The sequence below is a fragment of the Monodelphis domestica genome, chromosome 1 (assembly GCF_027887165.1).
Source record: "Monodelphis domestica isolate mMonDom1 chromosome 1, mMonDom1.pri, whole genome shotgun sequence".
NCBI lineage: Eukaryota > Metazoa > Chordata > Mammalia > Didelphimorphia > Didelphidae > Monodelphis > Monodelphis domestica.
The window spans coordinates 182,475,622-182,492,542 of record NC_077227.1 but is presented as its reverse complement, the minus strand read 5'-3'; the positions used below and the strand labels follow the sequence as shown (position 1 = coordinate 182,492,542).

At 34.7% G+C, this 16,921-nt stretch overlaps 1 protein-coding gene across 2 annotated transcripts in view; it reads left to right on the top strand.

Moving 5' to 3' along the window:
• LOC103096141 (protein FAM170B-like) overlaps positions 1–16,921 on the top strand; it is a 269,561-nt gene that overhangs the window by 104,525 nt on the left and 148,115 nt on the right. For both annotated transcript variants that reach the window (XM_056810153.1, XM_056810155.1), the window contains exons 5-6: positions 9,094–9,393; positions 11,985–12,051. The gene's annotated coding sequence lies outside the window, so the exon portion shown is untranslated. The remainder of the gene's footprint in view (positions 1–9,093; positions 9,394–11,984; positions 12,052–16,921) is intronic.

The window sequence follows — 16,921 nt, the reverse complement described above, 5'->3', positions numbered from 1 at the left end:
AGATGGAAGGTTATCTCAAGGATACTCCTTTGAGAGGCAAAGAAAGGAGCTGGTGAAATTTTATTGTGTGCCAAGAGGCAACAAGTTCATTTCATGTATTTCTTTGGTCATGGCATATTTGAGTTCTAAGATATATACAAAAGAAGCCATTAGAATCTGTGTCAGGTGTGGCACATGCCTAAAGCCTCTGCTGCTGGGGAGGTTGGGGCTAGAAGATTCTTTGGGTTTGAGAGTTCTGAAATGCAGTAAAACTAAAGCTTGAAAGGGTGTCCTCCTAAGTCTGGCATCAATATGGTGAGCTCCCAGAAGTGTACACCACCAGGTTGCCTAAGGAAGAATGAACTGGCCCAGGTTAGAAAAAAAAGGAGCAGCTTAAAACTTCCATGCTGATCAGTACTGATGCTGGGCCCATGAATGGTCATTGCACTTCCAGCTTGGACAAGACAGGAAAGCCCAGTCTCCCCCTACCCCAAATCTTCAAAGTAAATGAAAATAACTGCAATATATGTATACATAACAATATTCTAAGGTTTGGAAAGTAACTTATATATATTATTTTATCTTCACAATAACCCTGAGGTGGGTGATATGGATGGTATTATTATCCTCATTTTATAAACAAGGATACTAAGTTTAAGAAAGGTTAAGTGATTCACCCAGGGTCACAGGGCTAATAATTATCAGAGTCTATATTTGAACTTATGTCTTCCTGACTCTAGATCCAGTGCTCTATCTACTTTACTATCTGATAGCTAATATTTCTATAGTGCTTCAATATTTGTAAGGCATGCACACACATACATACACATATACAGTATTGTTTATATAATATACCATAATCATGTTATATAAATATAGAATTACAATTATAGACATTGTGTTCACAATTGTGATATTTATATGCATGTAATACATAAAAATAAATATAGATTGCTATAGAAGTATGATTATTATACATAATTATATATGATATGTTATACCTTGCTAGTTTTCCTGAAGATGAAGTAGCAGAGAAAGTCTGTGAAGAATTTTACAAATCCTTCCAAGTCAAATCAACCTATTGTCTGATAATTGATGACTTCATTTGAAATTTGGGAGAAGGTAAAAATAGTAAGAAATATATGGGAAAGTATGGTTCAGGATGAAAGAATGAGAGAAGCTAAAGACCATAATAATTGAATAGGAGCTTCATATATTTTTGCCATTCTTGTAAAAAGAATTGGTAAACATTTGATAAGATAAACATCAAATAATACCATAAAGAATATAATAGATTATATCTTCACAGAAAAGGAAAAGACTCATTCTGGAAATTATCTGAGTTACCTTGTCTAAGTACAGTAATAAATTAGATTTAGATTAGAATTAGTAAAACAACAACAAGGTACAACAAAAAGAACTAGGAAAAAAAAGTCAGTCAACTAGCCTGTATTAAATACCTACTCTATGCCAGGTCTTCTGCTAAGTGTTGGAAATAAAGAGCCAGTCCCTGATCTCAAAAAACTCAAGAATCTAAGGAGGGAAACAGCATGTAAATAGGAAGAAAAACAACATGAAAAATACATGCAGAAGACAAGGAAGAGAAAGTGCAAGTGAGATTCATAAAAATTAACAAAACATCCACAGTTCTCATTTGTCTTCACATTTTGAAGACATTTGTGATTGCTGTTTGTAGAATTCACAATAAAATGGAAAAAAGAAAGTAGATATGGTGTAAAATTTTGACTAATTTAATTAATTTATTAATTAATTAATTTAAGCAAATAATTTAAAGTGGGAAGTGTATAACAGAAGTGATATCCACACCAACAATAATAATTTAATCCAGAAGTTCTGGATGAAGTCCTGCAGCCCTGGGAATGAAGGTCTGGCTTACCCTGCCAGACTACAAGGCAGCCACATTATCTGCCTTTCTTTTGTGTGGCCTTAACACTTCAGAGCAATCCAAGTACAGTATTATCATATATTTTATAGATGGGGAAAATGAGGCTATAGAGGGTGAAATTATTATGGGCCAGAGTTTCAACTAGTAACTTGCTGAGCTAATACTCAGACCAAAGTCTATTTACCCTAAAAACATGCAAGATGACACAAGACACTGGGAATACTCCTTAGCAGGCAGATCTATTGAATTAACTTCTCATGCTCTGGGGGTGGGGGGAGGGTTCCTGAAATGTTAAGAAACAAAGCAGGTGGAAATTAAAATAAGAAACAGAGGAAGAGGAATTCTGGAGGTTTTGAAGGATTTGAATGGGAGTAGACCTGAAAAGGTGGTTGTGGCACAGCACCAAGGAGAATAGAAGGGACTGCCTTTAACATCAATGTTTAGGAATCATTGTATTCTCCTCTCCTCTGCTCTCCTTCCCTCTGTATTTTTCTTTTTCTTCTCTCCTCTGTTCCCCTCTGCCCTCCTCCTTTCTCCTCTCCTCTTCGCACTTTCCCTCCTCCCCTGTTCTTTCCCCACATCAAAAAGTGAATTAGGTCACCCCTTCTCCTCCCTCCCTCCCAATACACATACATTCTAAGGCGGCAGAAAAAGCTCACGAACTGAACAACTGCACTATGGTTTTAATGGTGAAGGGGCAATGGGGCCAGGGAAAGAGCCAGGGTGGGTGGGTGGGTGGGGTGGAGGTTCTCCTTCAAATTCCTCTGACTTGTCACTGGAGGCCAGCTGATCACGTTGGGTGCAACATGGTACCTGGAAGTTTCTAGGCTTGGAAATTTACACTCTAGGTTCCTTTCTGAAAAGGGAGGGTCAGGTAGGAGGAGCAGGAAGCGGTCCCAGGGCAGGAAACAGCCCCTCCCTAAATTAAGTAAGAGGAGCGGGAAGGTCTAGGGCTGAGAGAGCCTATCACGTGGAAATAACAAACCCAGAAAATCATGTGGCCCCTGGACGAAGAGCTTTGCAATAAGAAGGTCCTGAGGGTGTGGGGGTCCTCATTTGTTGGTTTGTAGGGGATCTCACTAATATGGAGCTTCTTGGAAGAACCAGCAAGAAACCGTCCTCGGCCCTCGGTAGGTGAAGTGTGGACTGTGTGTCCCTTTACCTCAAAAGTAGGCCAGAGCCCTCTACCGGCCCACAACCACCACCCCATAAACATCCAGTGGGGGTAGGGGAGGCTGAGGCAGAAGAGGAAGGAGGGGATTCTGTCCTGGAATTATAGATGGTCTTGGCTAAATGGAGCTCCAGCCTGGAGGCACAAAGGACTAAATTTAGGTCCCGCGGTGAGGAGGATTTTTTTTCCTCTATTGCTTATTTATTTAAAAATGTAGTTTGCCATGCACCATGACCGAAGAGACTTTATAGACCATTAATTAATGCCTTCATTTATATATTCCTTTGTTCACCAACAGCTATTTGAAGGTAGGGTCGGGGTGGGAGGAACCAGGAACACATAAACCGGAACTGTGTACTGCGTAAATATCTGCAGGGTAGACTGAAGAATATGTTAGTTAGTGTGTAAGAAAAGGATCAAATGCCCTGGATATATTTCTGAGGCGGGCGCAATCAGTCTAGCTTCAAGGCCTTCCATTTTCTAAGACCATAGGTCCAATCCAGCCGGTTTTTAGAATAAGTTTCGCAATAGGACTCCCATTCCAGAGCACCAGGTCTCTTCTTCGGATTTTATATTTGTGCTTTGTGTATAATAGATGTCTAATGGGTGCTTTCCTATATTGGTTTCAATTCCTTATTGAGAGAATCTCAACTTGAGGCATGGGTTCTCTAAGACATTCTAAAGCCCTAAAGTCAGCTTGACTTTCATGGGCCCTTGCCACATTCAAACCCTTTTCCTACACTTATTTATTCTAAAGTTAGTGTAACCATCTGAAAAAATACTCGAAATTTAAATATCCAAATAAGAATAGAAAACAGTCTTGTGAAGTAAACTCTTATTATTTAGTTTAACAAAATGTATATGTGAACTATGCAGGATAGTAACAGAAACATCCTGTTTACATGAAGCCTCTTTCATCCATGTATTTCCCTTAATTTTGTTGCTTAAGTTTTTCGTTTTTATTGCTATTATTATATTGTTGTGGCCAATGTATTCATTATTGATATGATTGTTTTTGTTCAGCATCATTCCTAAATATTTTCTTATGTATTTTTTGTATTCTACATATTTCTCATGCTGCTGTAATACTGCATTATATTTCTCTTTGCAATTCCTAACTAAAATTTCTATACCCCTATCACAGGGAACATGATATCTTAGTGTCATTGATTTAGAGCTGGAAAGAGTTTTCTAGGCTGTTGAGTTCAGCAGCATCACCTCAGGAATGAGAAAACTGAGTCAAGGAGAAATTAGGTGATTTGCCCAGGGTCATTTATTTAGGAAGTATCTGAGGCAGAATTTAAACCCACTTCTTTCAGGCTCCACATCCAAGCCCCAGTTCAAATACCACATTGCCTTTCCATGGACTCTTCTCCATCATTTGCTGTTATTTTTGTTATGGGGTGGTTTTTTTTATCCTTTTAATAATATCATTGCAGAATAGTGTATTATTTACAGAATCAAAAAGTAGAAATGGTTTTATTGCTGTTATTGTTCAAAGCTTCATTGCTTTATAAAAAGATTATGCCAATTCCCACAATTCTACTTCTCAGAATTTTATCCTTTTTTATTCTCTTTTGCAATGTAATGTGGGACCTAAGTTATTTTAATTTACAGCGCTCTTATTAATTAGATGTTGGAACTTTTATAGTGTTTTTTGAATATGTTTTGTTCCTTTTGTTTGTGTTCTCTGAGCCCTATGTACCTATAGAAGAATTGGCTCTTCCGTCCAGAAGTTTGTATAATCAGTTTCTTTTATTTGAAAATGTCAGATTTTCATAGGGATCATTTAAAAAACACTTGTCATTTAAAAATTTATTTATTTTTTTATTATTTATATGACAATATGCTTATTGTCATAAATTTTGTGATTTTAGATTTATACTTGCATACCTTTTGTTCTAATTCAGGAATATCTTTTCTGTTCTATTGATTCATTTAATGCCAGCTTTGAAAATGAGCTCATACTGGTATACTTTTATATCTAGCAATTGAGGTCACTCTTCTTCCCCTAGTGTTTTTAATAAGAATTATATTATCTAATTCTGTGAAGTAGCATACTGATAGGTGGATTTGATATTGCATGTAAGGTAATTTGTTAGTATTGCTGTCTTTGATATAAAATGTCTATTTATTTAACTTCTCTGTTAAGATTATATTATAGTTGATTTTACATAGGTCATTTGTATATAAGATTGATATGCAAATATTTTCTATGTATTATAACTGCATAACATTTTTTCAGCAAGTCACCTTAATGAGCATTTTTAAATTTTTTTAATATTCCTTTTATTTTTAAATTTTGAATTCTACATTCCCTCTCCTTCTATCCTCCCACTCTTTTACCCAAAGAGAATGCAAACAATATGATATGAATTATACTTGTGAAAACATGCAAAATATTTCTATATTAGCTATATCACATAAAAAGAAAAAAAAATAAAGGAAATTACTTGCACTCAATTCATCAATCAGTTCCCTTACAAAAGTTAGATAGTATTTTTTTTTCCATGAGTCCTTTGAAACTGTCTTGGATCACTGTATTGATCAGAGTAGCCAAGTCTTTCAAAGTTGATTATAATTACAGCATTGCTGTTACAATGCACAGTGAGCTCCCAGTTCTTCTCACTTCACTTTGTATCAATTCATATAGGTCTTGTCAAGTTTTTCTGAAATTACCCCCTCATCATTGTAAAAATTAAAATTAGATCCCAAATGTTAAAATGTTATATTTCAAGGGATTTATTAATAATCATTAGAAAAAAAGGAATAAAGATGATACAAAATAAAGACCATGTGCCCGTGGCTGATTAGCCATTTCAAAATCCCCACTCACCACTGCCATGCTTGCCAACAGGGCCCAAAAGAGGGAGGGACCCTCTATTTCCCTGCCTAATATCCCCTGTGTAAAGATTAAAATTTAGGGGAGACTGAGGCAGGTAGAAATTAGTTTCTCTCTGCAAGGAGTTTTATATTTTTTAGAAGTTTATTAAAGATTAAGGATTAAAGAAAATACAGGATAAGAAAAACTTCCATAGGCCAGAGAGGCCTAGACAAGATAATCTCACATCATGGAAGAGATGCCTCTGCTCCAAAACGGAAGTCCAAAAGAGAGACAAAAGCCTTTGCCATTAGGTTAAATCCCTTCTTGATCTCGGCCCACGTGAGAATTCAAAGCATTCTGGGGAAGTGGAGCAAGGGCTTCTGGGGATTGAAGTCCAGAGGTCGAGTCTATTTTTACATACCTCCGTTTGATCGTTATTGGGGAGAGAAGTTTCCCCAAAAAGGATCATGAAAACATAATCAACTTAAAGATTACAATAATTTGAGGATAAGAGAAAAAAAAAAGAACAAAACCAATAACTGCTGAACACATTGACAAAAAGCCAGTTAGGGGGCAGTCCCCTTTGGCATAAAAGTATACATAAAAATAAATGTTCAATCAACTACACCCAAAGTTCATTTTTGTGCAGCTTGTGGTCTGGAGGCATCTTCATTATGTCTTCTCCAACAGTTCAGTTCTGGATTCAGGGAAGTAGCATCTTCTTTACCTAAAATTCTTCTCAAAAGGAATTTAAACTTTGTAATTTAAATAATGATATTTCTTACACCTGTCGACAGGAAGTATGTTAGGACAGGAAGTCAATGGGCTTCCGGGAAATGTAGTTCTTTTTTAGGGTAACAGATTTTCAATTATACATCATTTCTTATAAAATAGTAGGACTTTATGACAATCAAATGCCATTGCTTGTAATTAGCCATTTCCCAATTGGTGAGAATCCTCTCAATGCCAGCACAAAATGCTGCTATAAATATTTTTGTACATACAGGTCCTTTTAATTTTTCTGATATCTCTGGCTCTACCTGCAATTCATTAATGGGGCCATTTTCCCTTATCTTCTCCAGCATTTATCATTTCTGATAGGTGTGAAGTAGTACTCTACAGTTATTGTAATTTGCCTTTCTTCAATCAGTAATTTTGAGTTTTCCAAATAGTGATGGCTTTGAATTCTGAACATTGCCTATTCATATTTGACCATTTATTAATTGGGGAATGGCTCTTATTTTTCTAAAATGGAATCAGTTCCCTATATATTTGAGAAATGTGGCCTTTATTAGAGAAACTTGCTTTAAAATTTTTTGATATTACTTCATTGTTTTTATTTAACAACATGTAGTTTTCCTAATCATCCTTTATAATTAGGTCTGTTTTTGCTTTTGCTTTGTCTAAGATCATGATTGCTACCCATGCCTTTTTTACTTTAGTTGGAGTATGATAAATTCTGCCCCAACCCTTCATTTTAACTGTATTTTTCAGTGTCAAGTCAGTCTCCCATATAGTACATATTATTGGATTCTTGTTTCTATCCATTCTACTCTCCACTTTAATTTTTTAGGTTTATTAATTCCATTCACATTCATGGTTTTGATTATATTAACTATATATTTCCTCTTTCCTATTTTCTTCTCTTTCCCTTCTTAAAGATTGTTTAGTGTCCAACCACTGCCTCCCTTTATCTGCTCTCCCTTTTATCATTTCCCTTCCCTCCATATTTCTTATCCTATTCCTCTTCTATAGTCTATTGAGTAAGTAGATTTCTGTACCCAACTCTTTGTGTTTATTGTGTGTATTCCCTCTTTAAACCAATTCCAGTGTGAGTGAGGTTCAAGTATTGCCCCAACGTTTTCTATTTTTCCTTCCAACTTAAAAAGCTCTTCTTTGTACATTTCTTTTATATAAGAAAATTTACCCATTCTACCTTTCCTTTCCCCCTTCCAAAAGCCATCCTTCTTTCTCACCCTTATTATCTAGATATCTATAGCACCAAGAATTTTAAACAATAAATAATATGAAGTCATTTCCCTGAGAATAACATCATTTATTAATAGCAACAAATGATCTATTAATAAAAAATGGGTCCAAAAAAGACTCTGTAAGCCCTGATCTACTCTTTTACAGAAAGATATATCCTCTTTCTGATTGACCCAACAGTTCTTTGAAACTCCCCTGTTGGAACTTATTGATGGATAGTTTGAAAGAGGAGATGGATTTAGAGATCTCAGCTCCCCTGCTATTACTTCATCTTAGGGAAGGCCAGCAGGCTTCTCTTCAGATGGATAAAAAGTTCACCCATCTAGGGAACCACTGACTTCCCCTGCTTTCACATGCCTCAGGGAGCGTGTTCTTGATCCTTTCAAAGCCTTTAATAAAAGACAAAAGAAGGTCCTAACCTAGTTACATGCCTTGAGACCTAGGAATCAATTACTTTAGCCTTAGGAATAGGCTAACCTTCAAAACTCCAGATTTAAGAAAATATTGATTATTATTATTGATGAAAATATTGATCACAGGAACATATTGATTAACATTAATGTTCCTTATAGCTAGCTGTCTAATTACACATATACATATGTATTTCCATATGTGTATTTGTATATATGGGGCCAGGAGAGATTGAGAATTTATCCTGAAGGATTGACACATGCCCTCCTAGTGCCCTAATGATGACAGAATACTTAGGAGTTACATGCATCATCTTCCCATATAGGAATGTAAACAATTTAACTTTTAGTCTCTTATGATTACTCTTTCATTTTTACCTTTTTATGCTTCTCTTGAGTCTTATGTTTGAATGCCAAATTTTCCTTTCTTCTGCTCTGGTCTTCTTATCAGGAATATTTGCTTAGAAGTTGTCTTTTTCATTAATCATTTTGTCCCCTGAACGTTATAATCAATTTTGCCTGATAGGTTATTCTTAGTTGTAATCCTAGTTACTTTGACTATGAGAATATCATATTCTTAAGGCCTCTGATCTTTAATCATTATTTAATTGTTTTTTTTATTTCCTGACAAGTAAAGGCTTCTGCTCTTTTAATATAGAAGCTATTAAATCTTATGTAGTCCTGACTGTTGTTTGTTAGTTTTTATATGCTTGGACTTAATAGATTTAATTGGTGGTTGCTAGGGATCTAATTTCTAAATCCCAAAATGAATTACTCAAGCAAATGGAATTATGGTAATTTATTTTTGCCATAGAGGGAAGATATTAAGGAAGAGAGAAAAAGAGAGAGACAGAGACAGAGACAACAACACCAACACTAACACCAAGGGAAAGGAGTCTCAAGATGATGTGCCTTTCCCAGAGGTTTATACCTCCAGAAATGGCAAGTAACTAAGTCAGTCTTTACAGTCATCATGTTGACCGTCTAAAAGGAAGGCAGTCTGAGGTCTCCTACATGAGCTCCTCCAGGGGTCCAGTTCCACAGTCAAGTGTCTTCACTCCAAGTCCAAGTGTCTGTCTTCCAGTCTCTCCTCAAGTGTCTGTCTTCACTCCAGGTACAATCTGTTTCCACTATTTAAAGACCTTTTTCTCTTTTGTCACCTCCCCTAAATTTTGCATCTACCAATCACAGCAGATGCTTCTCTCCAGGACTGCCTACTCTTTCACACATGGGTCACAGACTTCCCACTCAATGTATGAAATGGGTGTTCATACCTTTTTGTAGTTAGTTCATACCTTTTTGTGGTTAAAATGGGTAGATCTACTTTAAATATTGGGTTTACACTTTGGGGATTAAAATCTAAAAATAGACAGGGGATTACAATTTAATCTTCAAAATCAAGGAAGAGCTAAGTACCTTCATTGTTACAATCAGGGAAGAGCCAAATCCAATCTTCACAGGTTCCATGATATTTGAATTATTTTTTATTGGCTGCTTGCAATATTTTCTTCTACTTCCTCTGGAATTTGGTTATAGTATTACTGGAATTTTTTACTTTAGGATCCCTTTCAGGAGATTATAGATGAATTCTTTCAATTTCTATTTTATCCTCTGGATCTGTGATATTGGGGCAGTTTTTCTTTATAGTTTCTTGAAATATGTTTAAGCTCTTTTTTTTGTAGTTAAATAGTCCTTAAATTTTCTCTCCTTGATTTATTTTTCAAGTAAATAGTTTTTCCAAGGAGATATTTCACATTAAAAAAATTTAGTGAAGTCTCAGTGAATCATTAGCTTCCACTTGCTCAATCCTGAATTCTGTGGAATTATTTGCTTCAGTGAAGTTTTGTAACTTTTTCCCCATTTGGCCAATTTTTTGCTTTTTAAGGCAAGGCATTTTCTTCTTATTTTACAGAGGAAGAAACTAAGATACAGATATATTAAATCATTTAAAGTCAGACAGTAAAAGGCAGGGCTGGAATATAACCCTAAACCCTAAATCCAAGATTCCTTCTACCATGCCATGAACTTTAAAAAATGTATTGCTACATTCATTTTTAAAGTTTATTTAATGCTTTGCATCCATATTAATCATGGGGAAGACTTAATGGGTGATGGTGCAAGGCAAATGGTGCTAGAGTCAACTTGAAATGATGGTTTTAAATTTATTTTAAGTTTTCATTGTATATCCATACCTTGGAAGTTAACAAAGGGTTACAAATCAGGATTCAATTTGTTTTGTTGATTGTCCAGATAAGAGGTGTCAAATTGGGCCCAATCTAGCCCAACCAGATAAAAATGTAATTGGAAATGTTGAACAAAAGCAATAAAAATATAAAGCAGGAAAAGCAATGTTAATTTGTGGCTTTCTAAGTCAGTCTACAACCACAGGAATCTACTTCTAATTGACTCTCTCACCACTGATCTAGGCTTTAAAAAATGGTGGGAGAAAATGTTAATGCAAAATAAACTTAAAAGTATGTCATACATACATTTTTTCCTAGAGTCAGTTGTTAATCATTTGTAATCACCCCAATGGCATCAACCTTGCAATTTTGTTTAGAACTTTCATAATTAAAGAAACTTCTACAAAGAACTTCCATAATCAAAAAAGTATTTAGTCGCTTCCTCTTATCTCCTACCCTTGAAAAGGGAATTGTCTTCTCAGTCATCTGTATAGAAAATATTCCCCTGGAAGTCCTCATTTTTCTCCTTTGAATGATTTTCCTTATTCCACACCTCTTCTGTGAAAGGTGTTTCTTCTTTATCCTAATATGCTACAGGATGCTGCTGTGTGCTTTTAAGTACGTCCAAAAAATGATTAAAAATTAAATTTGTATCCTAGGTAATTGTAATTGCCATCAGTAATTTCCTTAGCATGATAATGCATTTCTTTGCTTTCAGTTTGATTTCCTTTCTTTGACCCATCAATCATCATATTCCCATCAACAGGTACTCCTTTCCCAAGAGGTTCCATTACACTGTGGAGAAAATTCTTTAATACCTTCAGACTCAATTACTGATTTGGGATTTTATGCCAGGACTAAGTTTTGCTCACTTCACTAAAAAGTTTAGATGGGATAACTAGACCCAGGTGTTGGTACTATTTCTGAGTCAGCCATTATTGAACTAGGGCTTTGTAGTCTAAATGCCTTTACCATTGATGGAGTGGCCTAAGTCCCATTCCCATCTCCCCTGTTATAGCTTCCAGGTGCTACTTACCTCCTGCTGCAATCTAGGCCTAGAATCCAGCCCCTCCCAATGCTGTATTCCCTGAGCTCATGGCTTTAGCTAGCCTTGTCTCCAACAGGGTAGCCAGTTTCATTCCCATCTGGTGTTGTTCAGGTTTGGCTAGATACTGCTTCTATTTGTTTTCATTAAATCTTATTTTCATCCACATCCATACTCTCCTACAAAGAAGGAGAAAGAGGTACATTTCTCATTTCTTCTTTAGGTCTACACTTGGATATTGTAATTATAGTATTCATTTTAGTGGAGTATTATTCCTAACATTGTCATTCTTATAGTCATTGTATAGTTTATTTTGCCAGTTTTCCTTACTTCATCTTGCATCACTTCATCTTATTGAATATTGTAATTCTTGTATTTGAGTCAGGAAAGAGTAAAAGCAATGAATCAGCTTATTTAGGTTTCTTATTCTGATATTGTGTGGTAACTAACTATATTTCTTTCTTATAAACTTTACAGACAACAACAAAGTTGATAATTTCCATAGAGAACAAAGAAAAGAGAATTGCTTGTGAAATCATCTCAGGTACATATAGATTATTTATAAGCATGTGATACATTTCAAAATGTAATTCTTACTTTGTCTTGGTGGTTGTTCATGTCTTTTCCTAACTACTTCCTGCTTTCTTCTGAGTATTTTATGAATGATTCATTCATGTTCATTTCTTTTTCAGGCTCTCTATTATTGATTCCCTTCCTCATTCCTCTACTGATAAAATTATGTGACTTTTTATTTATATGGACTATTAGTTTTTAAAATGTTCCTTATATTGAATCAACTTTGTATTTCTGGAATGTCTAACTTTGTGATAGTGTACAATCTTCTAAAAATATTTTGTTAAAGCCTCTTTCTGAAATGTTATTCAATATTTTTGCCCTGAAATATATTAGAGATATTGGCATATATGTATTTTTTTCTCTACTTTACTTCTTCCTGGTTTAGGTATCGGGACCATATTTGTTTCACAGAAGGAGATTGGTTGGATATTTTTTTCCTTATTTTCAAATATTTTATGTAATATTAGAATTTATTTTACCTTAAAATTTTGTTAGAATTTACTTATTAATTTGTTTGGTATTTTTTTCCCCTTTGGAGGTTCCTTTATGGATTTTTCAGTTTTTTTCCGGAAATTGAATTATTATTAGTTTGCTATTTTTTTACTCTGTTAATTTGGACATTTGATATTTTAGTAAGTTTTGGTTTCATTTAACATTATGAGTTTTGCTGGTTTGAAATTAGGCAAAATAATTTCTAATTATTTCTTTATTTATGTGAATTCTTTTTTATTTTTGACTATGGTAGTTTGTTTTTCCTTTATTTACATTAGTTAGATTTCTGGTGCCAGGATGGTCAGATAAGGAAACCACCCTCTTAATTCTTTTCCCAAACAACACTAAACAAAAATCTCACATGAAATACTGGAGGAGATATCAGTCTATAAGACGAGAGCAATGAGGCACCCCAACCTGATGCAACCCTCTTGAAGGCTCCACTCCTGGAGTAGCCAGCAGTGAGACTCCACCCCCAGGCCAATCAGAAGTGAAACTCTGCCTCTAGGGGATACCTAGCAATGAAGCTCTTCTCCTAGGGGCTGACCAACAGTGAGGCTCCAACTTATAGCTATTCAGCACACTCTGTTCCTGGAGCAATCCAGCAGGGAGACTCTGCCTTCACTATAAGGCAGCAGTGAAGTCTCCCACCAGTGCAGGGCAGCAGTGCTTCTCACCAATACATGCCAGCAGGGAGAACCCCTAATAGTGAAAGCTGGCTCCTAAATCCCAAGAACTAACACAAACCAGAGACAAAGCCCCAAACCTCAGCATGAGAAATGTGGAACATTATCCTCTCCAATTCATAAACAGGGATGAATTTTATTAATTTATTTGTTTAAAAAAAACAAAGTAAAGTGATAAAAACGAACCCCCCCACCCCCCGAAAGAATCTGATTCTAGAGAATTACTATGGTGACAAGGAAGTACAAGACATAACATAGAAGAGGACAACATTGACAAAATATAAATTGGTCTCAGTCATCAAAAGATCTATTGGAAGAACTCAGAAATGACTTTTAAAATCAACTAAAAGCAAATAGGGAAAAAATTAGGGGTATGTGTGTGTGTGAAAATAACACAGGAAAGCCAAGAAAAGAATTCAATAGGAAATACAAAAAATGGGAGATGATATCCAAAAAATTTGCCAAGCAAAACAACTTCTCAAAAAAGTAGAATTGGCCAAATGAAAAAGGAGGTACAAAAAGTCACTGAAGAAAACAAATTCTTTTAAAAAGTAGAACTAGCTAAATGGAAAAGGAGATATACAAGCTCACTGAAGAAAATTATTCTTTAAAAATTAGTATTAGACAAATAGAAAATAATGACTCCATGGAGCTTCAACAATAAACAAATACAAAAGAAAATAGGAAATTTATCATTGAAAAGAAACAAATGACCTAGAAAATAGATTGCAGAGAGATAATTTAAGAATTATTGGACTGCCTGAAAACCAATGGTAAAAAAAGAACCTGGACATCATATTAAGAGAAATTATTAAGGAAAACTGCCTTGACATCCTAGAATCAAAGGGTAAAAAGAAACTGAAAGAATCTACTACTCTCCTGAAAAAAATTTTAAAAGGAAAAATCCCAGAAATAATATGACCAAATTCTAGAGCTCACACACCAAAGGAAAAATACTTCAAACAGCTAGAAATAAATAGTTCAAATATCATAGAGCCACAGTGAGGATTACAGGATTTTATAGCTTCTACTTTGAAAAGGATCATAGAGCTACGAAAGAAATTTCAGAAGGCCAAGGAACTAGAATTACAACATAGAATTACCTACCTAGTGAAACTCAGTATAACATAAAAGAGGTAAAAATGGACATTTAATGAAATTGAGAGCTTTCAAATATTCCTAATGAAAAGATCAGAGCTTCATAGAAAATTTGACATTCAAACAGAAGATTCATGAGAAGCATAAGAAGGTAAATAAGAAAGAGAAAATGTAAGGATTCAATAAGGTTAAAATGTTAAGCTGTGTATATTCCTATATATGTGTGTGTACAACTATAATTTCTATGAACTTTATTAGTATTAGTGCAATTAGGAAGAATAGCTATGAAAAGAAGGTTTGGTTAGAATTGTCTGTAATGGAAAGATATTTCTAAAAATTGAAGGAAAAAGAAGAATGTGCTGGTAGAGAAGGGAAGGGAAAGATAGAATGGTGTGAACTATCTCACATAAAGGATCAAAAGAATTATTACATAGAAGGGAGTAATTGGGAGGATGATGGGCAACACTTGAACCTTATTCTCATCAGTTTGGACTCAAAGGGACTAGCATATACACTCAATCATATACATTAGATTTAGATATATGTAGAACTAAAGGGATAGGGAAAAGGGAATGGAGATAGCTTATAGAGAAGGAAACAGTTTGGGAGAGATGGTGGTCAGAAGTAAAAAACTTGTGAAGAGTGACAAAGGAAAGAGAAAGAAGAATTAACAGGGAAGATAGAATGGAGGGAAATACACAGTCATAAATGTAAATGTGAATGGGATGAATTCACCCATAAAATAGAAGCAGATGGCGGAATTCCTTAAAAACAAGACTCCTACAATATGCTGTTTACAAGAAACACACAAAGTATAGAGATACACAGAGTAAAAAAAAAAAGGGCTGAATCTATCATACTTCAACTAAAGTAGGTAGCAAAACCCCCCCAAAACTAAAGGGGTAGCAATCATGATCTCAGGCAAAGGTAAAGATACATCTAATTGAAAGAGATAAGAAAGGAAATTTTATCTTGCTAAAAGGTACCATAGACAAGAAGGTAATATCAATACTAAATATACATGCACCAAGTGGTATAGCACCCAGATATTTAAAGAAGTTAAATAAGGAAATAAAGGAGGAAATAGATTGTAAAATATCCTAGTGGAGATCTCAACATTCCCTCTCATAACTAAATTAATCTCATGAAAAGATAAACAAGAAAAAAGTTGAGGTGAATAGAATTTTAGAAAAGTTAGATAGGATAGACCTTTGGAGAAAGTTAAATGGGAATAGAAAAGAATGTACCTTTTTTTCAGTAATGCATAGGTACCTACACACACAAAACTATTAAATGCATTCTTTTCAGATCATAATATAGTAAAAATTACATTTAGTAAAGGTTCATAAAAAGAGATTAAGAATTAATTGGAAACTCAATCATGTAATCCTAAAAAATAAGCAAGTCAAAGAACAAATCATAAAAGCAATCAAAATTTTGTTAAGGAGAAAAACAATAATGAGACAAGATACTAAAATTAATGTAGTACAGGTAAAGGGATGCTTAGTGGAATTTTTCCATCTTTTTCACTGCTTACACCAATAAAATGGAGAAAGAATAGCTTAATGAATTTAGCATGCAACTAAAAAACCTAGAAAAAGATCAAATTTAAAATCCACAGTTAAATACCAAATTGGAAATCCTGAAAATCAAAGGTGAGATTAAGAAAACAATTGAACTAATAAAGAAAAATAGAAGATATTTTTGTGAAAAGGATAAGTGAAATAGATAAAACATCAACTAATTCAATTTAAAAAAGGAAAAAAGAAAACCAAATTACCTGTATCAAAATTGAAAAAGGTAAATACTGTAAAGATTAAAATTTAGGGGAGACTGAGGCAGGTAGAAATTAGTTTCTCTCTGTAAGGAGTATTATATTTTTATGAGGTTTATTAAAGATTAAGGATTAAAGAAAATACAGGATAAGAAACACATGCCTAGGCCAGAGAGGCCTAGACAAGATAATCTCACATCATGGAAGAGACGCCTCTGCTCCAAAACGGAAGTCCCAAAAGAGAGCCCGCCTACGGGGAAGACCCTTTAAATAAAATTTTGTTCTTGTCCCAGGTGAGAATTCAGTGAGATTAAAGGGCATTCTGGGAGCTAGCAAGGACTCCTGGGGAATGGAGTCCAGAATTCAAATCTCAATTTTACAATACACCAGCAATGAAGAGAAAATTAAATTAGCAGGAGCTAATTTACCCAGATATATGCTAAAAAATTTGACACTGTAAATGAGATGGATGAATATTTACAAAAATGTCAATTGCCTAGTGTAATAATTAAAATGATGAGGCTGCTAGTAGCTTTATAACTTTATTAAGTCAAAGTACTAATAATAAAGAAGAGGGTAAGGTAGGAATGAGGTAGAGAAGCATTTAGCTTACTAATCTATTGGCTGCCATGATGGATTGAAGCTAAGCACCAACAAGGGTTCCTTCAGGTTCCTTTGCTCCAGCTGGAAGTCCCCTAAGACCACTTGGTCATTACTTACAAGCTCTTTTCACTAGCTCTCACACATCACATCTAAGGAACCAATCATAGTTTCTTAATTTGCCTGGG